Raw genomic sequence first — 15,351 nt, 5'->3', positions numbered from 1 at the left:
CATGTACACACTTAGTCCAGCGGTCATGGAGCATACAGATCCTTCTTTGTAGAAGTGGTCCACAGCAGGGGTGATTGATAAGTTCGTGGCCTCGGTAGAATGAGATGAGTTATACAGCTCTTGTTACATGCACGTGTAGTTCAACTCTTTGAGTGAAAATGCAGGACGTTTGAAGTTAATAACTCATCTCCTTCTACCTTAGGCCACAAACCTATCAGTCACCCCTACTGTGGACCACTTCTGGAGGTCCAAGACGCCGACTTCTACAAAGAAGGGATCCGTGTGCTCCACGACTGCTTGACTAAGTGTGTACGTGTAGGAAAAATAAATGTGCTAGTTTTTCTAAAATTGACTCTGTCTACCTTAGGCCACAAACTTATCAATCACCCCTCATACATGGACTTATGTAAGTGGCAATAAACTCAACTCATTTCCCCAGGGAAGGGAAGTCTCGAATTCAATGGCAGGGGTTTAAGATAAGAAAAATTAAAAGAGATATGAAGGGTAAGTTTTTCACACAGAGCGTGGAGAATACTTGGAAGCAGCTGCCAGAGGAGATAAGTAATGGCAGATACTATCCAGATTCAGATTATCACATGTACATCGAAACATATAGCGAAAAGTGTGTCATTTGTGTTAACAACCAACACACCTGAGAATGGGCTGGGGCAACATGCACTCTGGTGCCAATACAGCATGCCCACAGTGTTCAGCAGAACAACACAAGCAACGGTAACAAGGTCAGTGTATACTATGTACAACCTTGAGATTTGTCTTCTTACAGGCAGCCACGAAACAAAGAACCCAACAGAACCCATTAACAAAGAAGACTGTCAAATACCCAACATACAGAAAGAAACAACTCGTGCAAACAATGAAAGTAAGCCAAAAACATTCAGAACTGAAGTTCACAAAAGTGAGTCCACAGCTGCAGGGCCTGTCACTGCCGATCCGGGAGCCTGTTAGTTGCAGGCCACAGCCTCAGTTCAGCACAGAGGTGGGCAAACCTCAGGAGTAGTGAGCTGAACGCTAGCCGCTCCCTTGCCTCCAGCCCAGACACCCTGACCTTCTCAATCTAGCCTGGCGCTTAAATCAGCCAAACAACGGGTTGTTGCTCACTCTCAGACCCGGGCCCAGACAAAAAATCAGCACGAGGCAACAACAGCAAAACAAGCCCCTTTACCATCCTCCTACCCACCCACTCACACACAAGCCTCCAACCCCAGGACCCCTGGATAGGCCATCTCCAGACCTCGAGCCTTTGGTCCTGGACCTTCCGACTCACAGACATCGCTGACCACTGGGCATCCACCCCTGGACTTGCCATACACAGCTCTGATTCTTGGGCTTCAGCTTCCATGCTCGCACAGACCTTTAACCCCTGTGAACTGGTAAATATTACAATGTTGATTTGGCCAGACATTGGACAGGAAAGAAGCATATGGATATGGGATTAGCACTGACTGGGTGAGAAGGGCTGTTTTTGTCCTGTAGTTTTCTATGACTCTATGAGAGGAAAGGTGCGGAGAGAGAAAGGGAATTGATGGCCTGACCAGGTAGTGATGGAGCAGCCTGGGGAGATGACTGGTCTCAGTATAAAGAGCAAAGCATGAAGAGGAGATGAAGGGCCAGGGGGCACAGGGAGTATGTTAATTGTCAGACAAATCCTTTGAATCTGAAAGATTCAAATTGCATTCCAAAGCTCCAAGTACAAACATTAGCAACCCACTACAACACGGGAAAACTCTTCTGTTGGAGATGCTGCCTGCTCATGAGCCTCTTCCACCTTGTAGGTTAAAGTGTTACACTAGGCAATTCTGAAAAGCAGAAAAACTGATTAAGACCAGAAAGATGATCTGGTATTTGTCGCATAATTGTTTGTGGGAACTTGATCTAGGCACAATAGCTGCCGTGTTTCCAATATTTTAAAAATACTTCACTGCCAGTAAACCACCACAGAATTTCCTAACATTACACCTTCAAAATGCAAATCTTTCTTTAAGGCAGGAGATAAACCCTGGAGACAGTGGAGAGATTTGACAGTAAAACTGAGCATTTGTAAATCAGCACAGAAGATGTTGAAGAGGCGAAGGAGATGAGAATCTGGGGCAGACTGGAATAACTACCGTGTACTGCCAGCGCTTCTAATTTGTTTGCTTTTACAAGTTGCCTAATAATGTTGTTTAAGATTTCTGAGGCAACAGCGCCCTCCAGTGTTACAGATTAATTCTGCCAAATATCAGAATCAGAATCAGATTTAGTATCATTGACGTGTATCTTAATAGTATGTAATGAAGATTATATTTCATAGAAGCCAGAATCATTCAAGATATAAAAATTATGATAGATAGGTAATGCAAAAGGGAAATGGCAAGATAGTATTCTTAGACCATTCTGTAATATGATGGCAGAGGGGAAGAAGCTGTTTCTAAAACGTTTGGTATGGGTCTTGTACCTCCCCCCTGATTGTAGCAATGAGAAGAGAGCATCATGTTTGATTCGAGTGATCACACTTCCTTATAGTCCTCTGAAATCCTGGGCAAGAGGTCTACTCAAACAAACCCCGATAACTATATCTCATCAAAATGATCAGAAGTTACTGCAGCTTCAGGCCTCTGACCAATGGTTAACTATCTTGGCCTTTATTAAAATGGTGGGAGAGCTGCTGAGAATCCCATAACAGCAAGTTTCCTGATGCTGCAGTTTTTTATGAAAATGGGAAGAATTCTCATCATGGAACTTCAAGAATGAAATTTTAAAAATGCTTTTTCAGACCAAAAGCCCCAGAAATTCAGAATTGGCACTCCATTGTTGGACCTATTGAAACTTCAAAATGCACATCATCAAGATAGAGTCACAGAGTATTACAGATAGAAAGAGGCCCTTTGATCCACCTTGCCCATGCAGACCCAGTCTTATGCTTATTTCTAGCTACCTGCCCCTGGGTCACATCCTTGCAAACCCCTCTCATCCAGGTACCTATCCAAATTTCTCTGGAATTTTACAATTGAACCCACATGTACCACTTGCACTACAATTCGTTCCACACTCACGCCACCTTCTGAATGAAGAAATTTCCCCTTAATTGTTTAACCTTTCAACCTAAACCTATGACCTTTAGTTCTAGTCTCATTCAACCTGAGAAGAGACTGCATGGACTATGTAAATGCTGCCACACAGTTTCTCCAGTATTTTATGTGTGTTATTCTGGATTTCCAGCATCACCAGAATCTCTTGCGTTTATGAAACAACAACAGGGACTATTTAGGTGGCATAGTAGCATAGTGGTTAGCGTACTGCTATAATACTGCCAGCAAACCAGGTTCATTTCTGCTACTGTCAGTAATGAGTTTGCATGTTCTCATTGTGAACACATGGATTTCTTCCAGATGCTCCGGATTCCTGCCAAATTTCAAAGATGTACAGATTAGTAAGTGTATTAGGACATAGCTCATTGCGCAGCACAAGCCATTTGCTTACTAATTTAATTGGTTCAGCCCAGCCCACAATGTTGTGCTGAACTAATTAAATCAGTAGCCAAATTGCCAACTAACCCTCTGCCTCCTCAGTGCCCCACCTCCTCCAATTTTCCTCACATTCATGAGCATATATAAACATCTCTTAGTCTTTAATCTTTCTGCCTCTATCACCACCCCGGCAATGCATTCTAGGCATCCACCACTGTGTAAAAATCTTGCCCCTCACATCCCTTTTGAAATTGCCCCCCCCCCCCCAGCTTAAATGCATGCCCGCTGGTATTACACATTTCAACCCTGGGAAAAGGATACTGTCTATCTACTCTATCTATGCCTCTCAATCTTACGAGTTTCTTTCAGATCTCCTTTCAGCCTCTGCCGCTCAAGAGAAAACAACCCAAGTTTGTCCAACCTCTCGTAATATCGCATGCCCTCTAATCCAGGCAGCATCCTGGTAAACCTCTTCTGCACCGTTTCCAAAGCCTCAACGTCTTTCCTATAATAGGGTGACTGGAAACGTACGCAATCCTCTAGATGTGGCCTAACTAGTCAAGACTGACCAACATACCACTGACACCAATATACCTGCCATCAAGGATGTATATACAGAAAAGTGATGATAAAGGGCTGATAACATCATGAAGGATTCCACTCACCCTACTGATGGACTGTTTGTCCTCTCCCATCAAGGAGGAGACTACGTAACAACCTTGCCAGGACACCAAACTCAAAACCAGTTACTTTCCCCAAGCAGTAAGGCTGATCAACACCTCCACCATCATCTGTCTTCCATGGACAAGCCAGTTCTGAAACCAAACAGATAATTCACCATTGATCCCATGCACCTTAATCTTCTAGATAAGCCTCCTATGAGGGACATTGTCAAACACCTTACTAAGATACATCCACTGGTCTACATTCATCAATCACCTTCATCAAAATCAAGTTAGCAAGGCATGACTTACCCTACAAAAAGCCATGCTTGTTCTCCCGAATTAGGCCATAGCTTTCCAAATGTCTGTGTTGATGAGCTGATTGCAGCCAAGGGGAAGACCCATCTTTACACCCTCATTTGTCATGTGCCTTCATCTCTGACTCTGTTTCTCTCTTCACTCACTGCATTCTCAGATTGCTATATCTCCAGTATTTTTCCTTTTCCAATGAAAGTTTTTTTAAATACAAAATATTAATCATGTTCCTCTCTCCTCAGACACTGCCTGGCTCAGAGTGTAGTTCAACAACTTTCAGGCTTCCAGTTATGTACAGACAACCTTTGTGTTGTAGAGGGGTTTCTGGAAAATTGTTTGCATTGCAACTTTCTGTAACAAGAACTCCCGTTCCCCCTTGAATCCCATTTGAAAAGTAAAGCTATGCTCCTACTCCTAATAAAGTGGCCACTGGATGAATGCTTGTGGTCTTCTGCTGCTGTAGAACATCAATCTGTTGTGTGTTCAGAAATGCTCTTCTCCATACCGCTGTTGCAAGGCATGGTTACCGTCACCTTCCTGTCAGCTTCAATCAGTCTGGTCATTCTCTTCTGACCGCAGAACGGATGCTCACTGGGTTTTTTTTGTACGTCGCACCATTCTTTGCAAACTCTAGAGACTGTTATGTCTGTAAAATCCCAGAAAATCAGCAGTTTCTGAAATACTCAAAAAACCCTATCTGGCATTGGCAGTCTTTCCAAGGTCAAAGTCACTTGGATCACATTTCTTTCCCATTCTGATGTTTGGTCTGATTAACTGGACCTCTTGGCCATGTGAGCATGCCTTTATGCATTGAGCTGCTGCCACATGATTGGCCGATTGGGTATTTGTGTTATTGAGGTGTACAGCTGTACCTAATAAAGTGGACCCTGGATGTAGTTTTCTCTCATATTAAATCATTTCATCAACAATGGCAAAGTGACCCACCACCTTTTACTTAACAGCCGAGTCCGTCCTTTGCCACACCTCTCTAGTCTGTGGACATGTGGACATAACGGCTTACAGTGCAGCGCTGCTGTAGTCTTCATCTGCAAGACGTTCTCCCTGAGGCTTTTGGATCAGGAAAGGATTTAGGATGTGGGGATATCAGAGAGGGATGGGAATTGAGGATTGGATGTCTTAGGAAGAAGGTGGGGTTGCAAAGAAGTGTGATAAGGAGTTAAAGGTGTAGTGATTTAGTGGAAGTGGAGTGATTTAGTGGAAGTGGAGTGATTTGCCTGCGGTGTTAATCTGAAGAACTGGACCCACAACGTAGAGATTCGGTAACACTTCACAGATGAAGCACTTAGCAGCACGGCCCCCTGAGAGATCTGCAGAGGGTGTGATAGTGGAAAGACTTGACTGTGGCTGGCAATACAATCAAAGCATTGACTATCACATTTCCAAATTCAATGTACTGAATGACTAAAATTAAAAATTGACAGATTTGTCATTCCTCTCACATAGTGTGTTTATTTGTTCTTCCCCATATATATTACATAGGAGTGTATTTTGGTCTGTATCTCAAACAATGATTCATGAATTCCATAAGGGTCAATTTCCATAGCCTAACTCTCTGTAATATGGATGCAGCCTGTATATGACAATACTGATCAAGGTTTGAATAAACCACAATCTTTAAATGTGGACATCTTTAAATGCTCTGCTTCAACCTTAGTAACCAAAGATAAGAAGGAGATTTTTTTTTGCTAAAAATTTGAAGACCCATGACCACTACCATCTAGAAGAATGAGAACCTGGGAACACCACTACTTGGAAATCCGCACCCCCCCCCCCCCCCCAAAGTCGCTCACCATCCTGGCTTGGAAACATCGTAGCTCCTTCATTGTCGCTAAGTCAAAATCATGGGATTCCCTCCCTAACAGCACTGTAGGTGCACCTACACGCAAAAAAAAACCAAGCCATTGGCTTGCTTTAGCATCTGGACAGAGATTGAAAGGTAAGTAACACTTGTTAAGACTCTGCTAAATATACACATATATTTAATGTCACTTTTCAGATTGGTTAATTTGCAGCTACTTAGTTATGGCCGAGAGGAAAGATGTGTTGTAGAAGCATGCTTAAGTGTGAAAAATCTGTACTACAATTCATCCAAAAATATATATCATGGAGATAACTGTAAATAAAATCTAAAGAAAGTGCAGATGCTGTAAGTTTAAAATAAAACCAGAAAATGCAGGAAACACTTGGGTCAGGCAGCACTGGTGGAAAGAGAAACAAAGGTAACGTTTCAGGTCAGACTCTTCAACAGAACTGAAAAAATGAGAAAGCAACACACAGCAAATGCTGGAGGGATTTGGCTGATCAGGCAGCCTCCATGGAGAGGAATAAACATTTTCAAGCATTTGCTGTGCGTTGCTCTGGATTTGCAGCATCTGCAGAATCTCTTGTTTTTAAAATGAGAAAGCAAACTAGTGTTAAGTTGCAGAGGGTGTGGGAAGGATTGATTGCCCCATTCTCTGTAAACTCTAGAGACTGTTGTACGTGAAAATCCAAGGAGATTAGCAGTTTCTGAGATGCTTGAACACACCTGTCTGGCACCAGCATATGCTGCCTGACCCACTGATTTCTTCCAGCAGATCATTTGTTAACTAAGGGCTGAGCCTGCTCCTCTTTAAAAACCCAACCACGGGATAGCAGTACAGCACTCTCTGAACAGAATAATGCAGAAGATGAAAAGAATATGCAAGCAAGATTTTTTTTAAAATTAGGTGACTGCCCATCGCTGGCACTAGCCTAACCTGTTATCAAGGACATATATACAGAAAGGTGCCAGGAAAAGGCCAGTAATATCATAAAGGATCCCATCCACCCTGCTTATGGACTGTTTGCCCCACTGCCATCAGGAAAGGAATGCTCTCCAGTATCCATAGCGGCACCACTGGACTAGACTAGTTACTTCCCCCAATCCGTCAGCTGATCAACACCTTCATGCATTAACCCAATCCCCACTGCATACAATCAGTCTATGAACATAACAGTTAGTTGTACAATTTGTTTTGTAGGATTGCTTTTATATTTGTTTATTGTGTTTTTTCTGGCTTCGCATTGAGTCCTTTATGCTTATGTATTTTTAAAGCTACATCTTATCCAGAGTAACGATCATCTTGTTTTCCTTCACACTCAAGTAGGACAATAAACCATCTTGAATCTTGATAAAATTCTATTGAGCAATGTATTGTGGCAGGTGAAGAACAACCCAACATTAACAATTCTGAATGGTTGTAATACTATATTCTTTTGTCATAATAATGTACTGAATTATCATAGTTATAATCCTTGATTTAAGCAAAGCAATTGCTATGTAAACAACTTGCTGGAAGCACAAGTTCTGCTGAGTTCCATTTTTTTAATATAAATTTCACTTGATACATTCCTGCTTGGTATTGGGAAAGCAATATTACATCTTCTAGAAAGATGTGTCTTATTTGACAAATTGCAATAAAGTTACACAGTCTAAGTCCATAAATCCAGTCATGTTATTTAATATTTGAGCAATGAATTTAAAAGGTTGCATCATTTCCTATTAATTTGCTTTATTGCTGTCCTCTGTTTTTCCACAAGTGAATATTCTCACAGCACAGTATTCCAGCAACAAATGCAGGTAACATTCTCGTCAATGGAATCATCTGCAGAGGAAACTGAACAATGGTTTTGGCATAGAATGCAACAGAAAAGTAGGCTCTACTTAGAGATGCAAATGTGACTTGACACTGGACCAAGACTATAACATTTAGCTAGATATAACAACTATAACATGAGCCAGTTGAAAGGTCTCAGAAATGTTGACTGTTTACTCTTTTCCATAGATGCTGCCTGGCCTGCTGAGTTCCTCCAGCATTTTGTGTGTTTTGCTTTGTATTTCCAGCATCCGCAGATTTTCTTGTGTTTGTGAATATAACATCTAGAGTTAGACTAGATCTAGAAGAGGCCACAAAAACAAGAGTGTGCAAGGTTTTGGTAAATGGAACTAACTCACATCATTAGTATTCTTCTATTTCTTTAATGATTAAAAATAAACTGGGGCTAGTACTTGACAAGAATAGATTTTGTTACCTTATAGTTCAAGTTCTTAACAGGTGTTTGCAATCTCACTTCTCTTGCATTATGCCAGATGATTATTTGTTTCTTCCCAGAGTTTGTCGGTCTTCTGAAATCTGCCTCCTACTTTTTGTGGTCCTCTTCATTTGACTTTGTGATCTTAAACAAAATTGGTTGGGAGTTCACACATCATCTCCTTTCCCATGTAGCCAGCTTCAAATCAAAGTTTGCTAACACCAGCGCTTTTCTCAGTAGTCACATCAAAATGCCACCATCACTCAAACCTAAATGCTTCAATGTCCTTTTTTCAGCTTTCCTCAAATACATCCCTCAGTAATAACTCACAGTTCAACTGATCAATTAATTGCCTTTTTCATGTTTCAAATGGGAAAAATCTTTGTCAAAATGTAAAGAAGTATCTTTAAATAGTGCCTTCATTCATTATCATATTATTTGTCTATTATTGATACAGGAGAGGAACTGGAGAAAGGGCAAGTAGCTAATGGTTCCTTTGTTCGAGAAGGGAGAAAAGTATAATCCTGTAAATTATATTCTGACAGATCTAAGAATTGGGAAGTTATTGGAGAGAATTCTTAGGGATTGTACTTATGAGCATTTGTAAAAGCATGGCCTAATTAGGGACAGCCAGCATACCTTTGTGTCATACAGGTAATGTCTTAATGACTTGCATTTTGAAGAGATGACCAAGGTGATTAATGAAGGTTGAGTGGTCGTTGTCTAAATCGATCAAGTAAGGGATTAGACAAAGTCCCTGATGGTAGGCTCCACCATTAGGTTAAGATATAAAGGATCCACAGTAACTTGGCTGCTTATAAATTTGAAATTGGTTTACCCATACAAGTAGTGGTCAATGGGTTTTATTCTGGCTGAAGGTCCATGACTATTGGTGTTCTGCATGATTACTACTGGAACCTCTGCTGTTTGTTATATATATCTAAATGACCTGGATGAAAACTTGGACGTGTGGGTTAGTGAACTTCAGTTGACCCAAAAATTGGTGGTGTTATGGTCAGTGATGAAGGTTGTCCAAGAATTAGTTCCAGATAATGGGCAGTGAAATGGCAGATAGGAGTTTAATCCAGGCAAGTATAAGGTGTTGCAGTTGGGAGATCAAACGTAAAGTGCACAATTAATGGAAGGATCTGAAGAAAAATTATGTACAGAAGAATCTTCATTTATAAAATTATAGGAGTCATAGACAGAAAGCTGATATCTTCCCCCACCCCCAGGTTCAAAATATCTAATAGTAGAGGGCATACATTTATGGTCAATGCGGAAAGTTCAAAATAGATTTGCAGGGCACGCTTACTTTTACACAGAGTGTGCTGGATACCTGGAAAGTGCTACTAGGGATAGTAGCAGAGGCAAATATGATAGAGGCATCAAGAGGCTCTTAGATAAGGCACATGAATATAGTTCAATGGTTCCATTTAATATCAGAGAACGTATACAAAATCATCCTGAAATTCTTGTTCTTCACAGACATCCACTAAAACAGAAATGCCCCAAAGAATGAGTGACAGTAAAAATGTTAGAACCCCAAACTTCGCCCTACTCCTCCCACACACAAGCAGCAGAGCAATAACTCTCCCCCCAAGTTATTTCAGCAAAAAAGCATCAGCACCCTCCACCCACTAAGCAAGCAATAGTAAAGCCCCCAAGAAAGACAATGATCTGCAGTACAACAAAAACTAATCGTTCACCTAACGATTCAACACACCACAGGCTTTTCTCTCATCCTAAGAAAGGGGCAGAGAGGTGTCACTCAGTAAGAGGGGGAAACATACAAAACAACTCATTGAACTATGGTGTAAAAGACCCTCCGAAATTTCCGACCCAAGAATCGGCAACAAACTCTCCCCCACCGAGAGAAAGAGAGAGAGCCCCCGGCAGCTGATCAGTTGTTGTCGATATTCTGAAAATGCAGAGAATGGAAGGTTATAGACCATGTGCAGGCTGATTAGGAGGTGTTTTATTTTTACTTAATTAGTTCAGTACAATATTATGGGCCAAAATGCATGTTCTTGTGATATATAGAGTTCTGTGTTTTAAATTGTCGTTGTTTATTGGCACTCACATTATCCTTTTGCTTCACAGCCTATTAATTTTATTCCCCTATTTCTTTCTCAGCTTTGCTAAGGAATCTCTGACCATTTAACATCGATTTGCATCCACCAACATTCCTTTCATTTAAACTTTTTCTACTGTGCTTTATAAATGTTCTGCCAATGAGCCAAGCCAATTTCAAGTGTACTTCAATCGCTTTCTTCAAAAATTATCCAATATTTCTCACAAACCAGCCAGATGCTTTGCATTCCCTAACAACCACAAATCCTGCACTCAATGTCACAAAGGACAAAAAGCACACCTTTTAGTGGGATTCCAGAACCTCGCTTAATATCACACATTTCTCCAAAGGCACACTTGGTTTATCATCAACGGTGAAAACAAGTTGAATTACACTGAACTTGAACTGCCTGCTAAGCAAATGGTCAATGATTCAAGGCCGAACTTCAGACAAGATGTAAAACAAGTCATTAAAGTCACAAATATAATGTTAGGATCATGTCTTTAAGGAACATTAAGCTGTAACTTCTTGCCCCTTGTAAGAAACATAAGTAGATGCAAGAGCAACAAATTAGTATCTAGATTACAGAGTGATTTGTTATTTTAGCACCAAACTTTGCTGTTTTTCCAGGTGAATAGTAACATGGTATGTAACTGAACTTTTATTTGAAGTATAACTCAGTTCAAAGCCTTTCATTTATTTTGAAAGGTGAAAATAAAAACTTGGTACCAGTTCAAAACAAAAAAAAATCGCAATGCTTCAGCGCATTGTTTGGGTTGCTGCCAATGTGTTTTAGGAAAGAAATTTGTTGGCCAGTGTGGTTACTTCAATCCCAGTCTACTAGGAATTTAACTTTGAAATGGCACAGCAAGCCATTAATACCGCCTCCTCATGGCAGCTTCGCCAGTGATAAGAATTTACAAGTTGCAAAAGACAGCACTTTAAGTTTTAGTTCACCACAGTTAAGTTGTTGATTTTCTAATAAACCGATTGCAGATACACAATAACTTTCATCTATTCAAGTGCATTTAATATTGTTTAATGGTCCTGGTAGAGGACACGTCTAACATGCTAAAGAAAGATGCTATGAATGCGATGGGAGGTGAGGACCTCAATACAATAGTTGTCACTAAAGAAGTAGTGCTGAGTAAACTTGTGGGCCTAAAGATAGACAAGTCCCCTTGTCCTGATAGAATGCATCTCAGGGTACTGAAAGAAATGGCATAAGTTGAGGCCTTGGTGATGATTTACCAAAATTCTCCAGACTCTGGGCAGGTCCCAGAGTTGGGAAGTCTGCAAGTCTCATGCTACTGTTCAAAAAAAGGATGTAGGCAAAAGGCAGGTAATTATAGGGCAGTTAGTTTAACATCCACAGGGTGGTGAAGAAGGCTTTTGGAACGCTGGCCTTTATAAATCAGAGCATTGAGTACAGAAGTTGGGATGTAATGTTAAAATTGTACAAGGCATTGGTAAGGCCAAATTTGGAATATTGTGTACAGTTCTGGTCACCGAATTATAGGAAAGATATCAATAGGAAAGATATCAATAAATTAGAGAGAGTGCAGAGACGATTTACTAGGATGTTACCAGGGTTTCAGCACTTAAGTTACAGAGAAAGGTTGAACAAGTTAGGTCTCTATTCATTGGAGCGTAGAAGGTTGAGGGGGGATTTGATCGAGGTATTTAAAATGTTGAGAGGGATAGATAGAGTTGACGTGAATAGGCTGTTTCCATTGAGAGTAGGGGAGATTCAAACGAGAGGACATGATTTGAGAGTTAGGGGGCAAAAGTTTAAGGGAAACACGAGGGGGTATTTCTTTACTCAGAGAGTGATAGCTGTGTGGAATGAGCTTCCTGTAGAAGTAGTAGAGGCCAGATCAGTTGTGTCATTTAAGGTAAAATTGGATAGGTATATGGATAGGAAAGGAGTGGAGGGTTATGGGCTGAGTGCGGGTAGGTGGGACTAGGTGAGATTAAGAGTTCGGCACGGACTAGGAGGGCCGGAATGGCCTGTTTCCGTGCTGTGATTGTTATATGGTTATTATTATTATTATCTATAGTTGGGAAATACTTGAAGCTATCATTAAAGGAGGAATAGCAAGGCATCTGGAAAGAAATGAATCCATCAGGCAGACGCAGCATGGATTCAACAAAGTAAGTTTGACAAACTTACTGGATATGAGTACAGTGGATAGAGGGGAAAGGATAGATGTTACTTACTTGAATTTTCAGAAGGCGTTCAATAAGGTGCTGCATAAAAGACTTATCCATAAGATAATGATGCATAGAGTTGGGCTGATTCAGTTGGCAAGACTGGTTCAAACTGACAGAAAGGCAACGGTAACTCAAATAACCACGCTTTACAATAGTGGAGTGCAGAACAGCATCTCGGAATGCTCAACACGTTGAACCTTGAAGTGGGTGGGCTGTGGCAGCATAACACCATGAACAAAGACCTTTTTACTACCTACCTAATGAAGTGGCCACTAAATGTATGTTCAACATGAAACAAAATTGAGTCTTTATAAGAGATACCAAGGAAAATAACTAAACGGTTATCAAAAAGGTAGGATATGGAATATTTCAACGTAGTAAAATGGCAAACAATTTTAAAGGAGGTAATTCTAGAACTTAGGGATTTACAGCTGAAAGCAAGGTCATTAAAAGCAGTGATTAAATTATAGGTGATCAAAATGGGCAGGAAAGTGTGGGTACTTCTTGGAGCACTGCAGCTCTAAAGGTTAGAAAATGATGAGGGAAAACCTCAGGGGGATTTTGCAAACAAGCCTGTTTTTTTTAAAAAAAAATGTGAGAGCTGACCTGTTGCTTCTGAAATTTCCCTTTCCATGAGTCCTTACAGATACCTAATCAAGTTTGGGATCTGTTCTGCTTCAAAATACTGCTGGGTGGAATTCAAACTTGCCACCAACATCCCAGACTCCAAACGCAATTGTCTATAAAGCTCACATGTTCAAAACTAACAATGCTACTAAGCAGTACATACCTATTTTTAAAAATCTTCAGATTCCCAATTTGCAAATAACATGAAAAAATCTGCTAAATAATTACAAAACGCTGGTTTTTACCAAAAGGTTATACTCAATGTCGGGATTGGCACGATATTATTTTTAAATTTATATCTCTTTGTTAAATCTCGGATGAATGAAATTATAGTTCTCTTAACAAGTGAAGTCCCTTAATAAATCAACCAAAGTAACATTTTGAAATAGAGGATACAGTCCCACGTCAGTGCTTGCCAGATCTTGGGTCGGTATGATCCTGTTCAGTTTCTTTGTGCTCAGAAAGAAACTGCCTGGTCTCCTCCTGCACTGCAAGGCAATGACCGTTTGTAATGTTTCCAGGGAGTAAAGCCAGCTAGGATGCCAATCACACACTTCCTAAACTTACTTCCTGGTGTCAAGGCACTGACTCTTAAGGACCAACAACAGTTTGAGCATCGAATCCTCTGAACATTCTTGATGTTACAGGACAGCTAAACTTCAAAGAAATGGAGCAACATCTGAGTAACTGGCACGGTAAGAGGAACACAATGATAAACATGTTAATAGTATGCTATCATTGATGAACTGTCTTTCTAATTTAGAGAATTGCACATCAATATGAAAATGAATGTTTAAACAGATTTTCTGTTGAAATTATAAAAAACTGTGAACCCTATTTCTTGAAAACTTATCCTTCAAGTTTGATATTCTTCTTGGTCAAGTGTTAGTAAGATCATCATTAACAATCAGTGAATAAAAAGATACACATGGTACAACTATGTCGTTTTAACATTCACATTCACACACTTTAATATCATGAAAATTTATTCAGACATGGCTTGTGTGTATTTAATGTACATCTTTTACAGAATGCTTTTTTACAACATCTGTTTCCAAACAGCTGAATAGCAAGATACGGTAACAAATCGCCAAAGACATTTTAAATAGAAATCTTAATTTACAACATTAACATTGAGGCGAATAATCAGTCAAAGCAATATCTGCTAACCATTCTACCTTTATTCTGCGGAGCCATCTTAAAATTAATTTGCTTTCATACCTTGCTTTGCTCGAAATGTAACATAGGGATACATTAGAAATCTTGAGACTATGCTTCATTGAATCCTTTCTACTCTTCAATACTGCGTCTCCACCAGATGGCCTTTCAAATATTGCTTTTCCAGCATGATAAATTTATCAAATCCATAATTATGATACAGAGAATTAAAAACAATAAGGGCAGAAGCAAAAAGGGAAAAAACAAAAAGTGACTCATTATAATACTTGCATTTAATTATTTCTTATTTAAATAATAAATAGTTTGCTCCACTGAATAAACCTATACATTAACTATATTAATGTACAATTTGGTGTTATCAGTTAAGAAATGGGTTTGAATACACAATCTCAATTTCTAAAGCCATAAGCAATCTAGAAATGAAAACAAAAATTAAAAATCTATAATCGCACACATTTTACCTAGAAATCCCAAATCTCCAAGAGCACCAGTTAAGATCACACATAATAATCGTACAGAAATTTAAAATGGTAATTCTCAGCATTAAAAATATAACTCCATTTTATTCACAGTGCTCTGAACTCATTCTGTGATGTGAAGTACATTGGGTAAAATGGTCACTTACTGTCAAGGAAGGGTGGAAATCAACGTGGTGGTCTGAAAACATGCAGCCCAACCTTTTCATTTTTCAATGAGTTACTGATATTACTCAAAGTCAGTGTTCAGCCTGAAAGGATGA

At 39.9% G+C, this 15,351-nt stretch overlaps 1 protein-coding gene across 14 annotated transcripts in view; it reads right to left on the bottom strand.

The window, feature by feature from the left end:
* Positions 1–14,375: 14,375 nt before the first annotated feature.
* Positions 14,376–15,351, bottom strand: part of LOC140736158 (nuclear receptor coactivator 3-like) — a 218,645-nt gene continuing 217,669 nt past the window's right edge. For all 14 annotated transcript variants that reach the window (XM_073062009.1, XM_073062023.1, XM_073062010.1 and 11 more), the window contains one exon: positions 14,376–15,339. The gene's annotated coding sequence lies outside the window, so the exon portion shown is untranslated. The remainder of the gene's footprint in view (positions 15,340–15,351) is intronic.

This window comes from Hemitrygon akajei, chromosome 11 (assembly GCF_048418815.1).
Source record: "Hemitrygon akajei chromosome 11, sHemAka1.3, whole genome shotgun sequence".
In the NCBI taxonomy this organism is placed as follows: Eukaryota; Metazoa; Chordata; class Chondrichthyes; order Myliobatiformes; family Dasyatidae; genus Hemitrygon; species Hemitrygon akajei.
The sequence above is the reverse complement of the archived record's forward strand: the minus strand, read 5'-3'. Positions and strand labels throughout refer to the sequence as shown.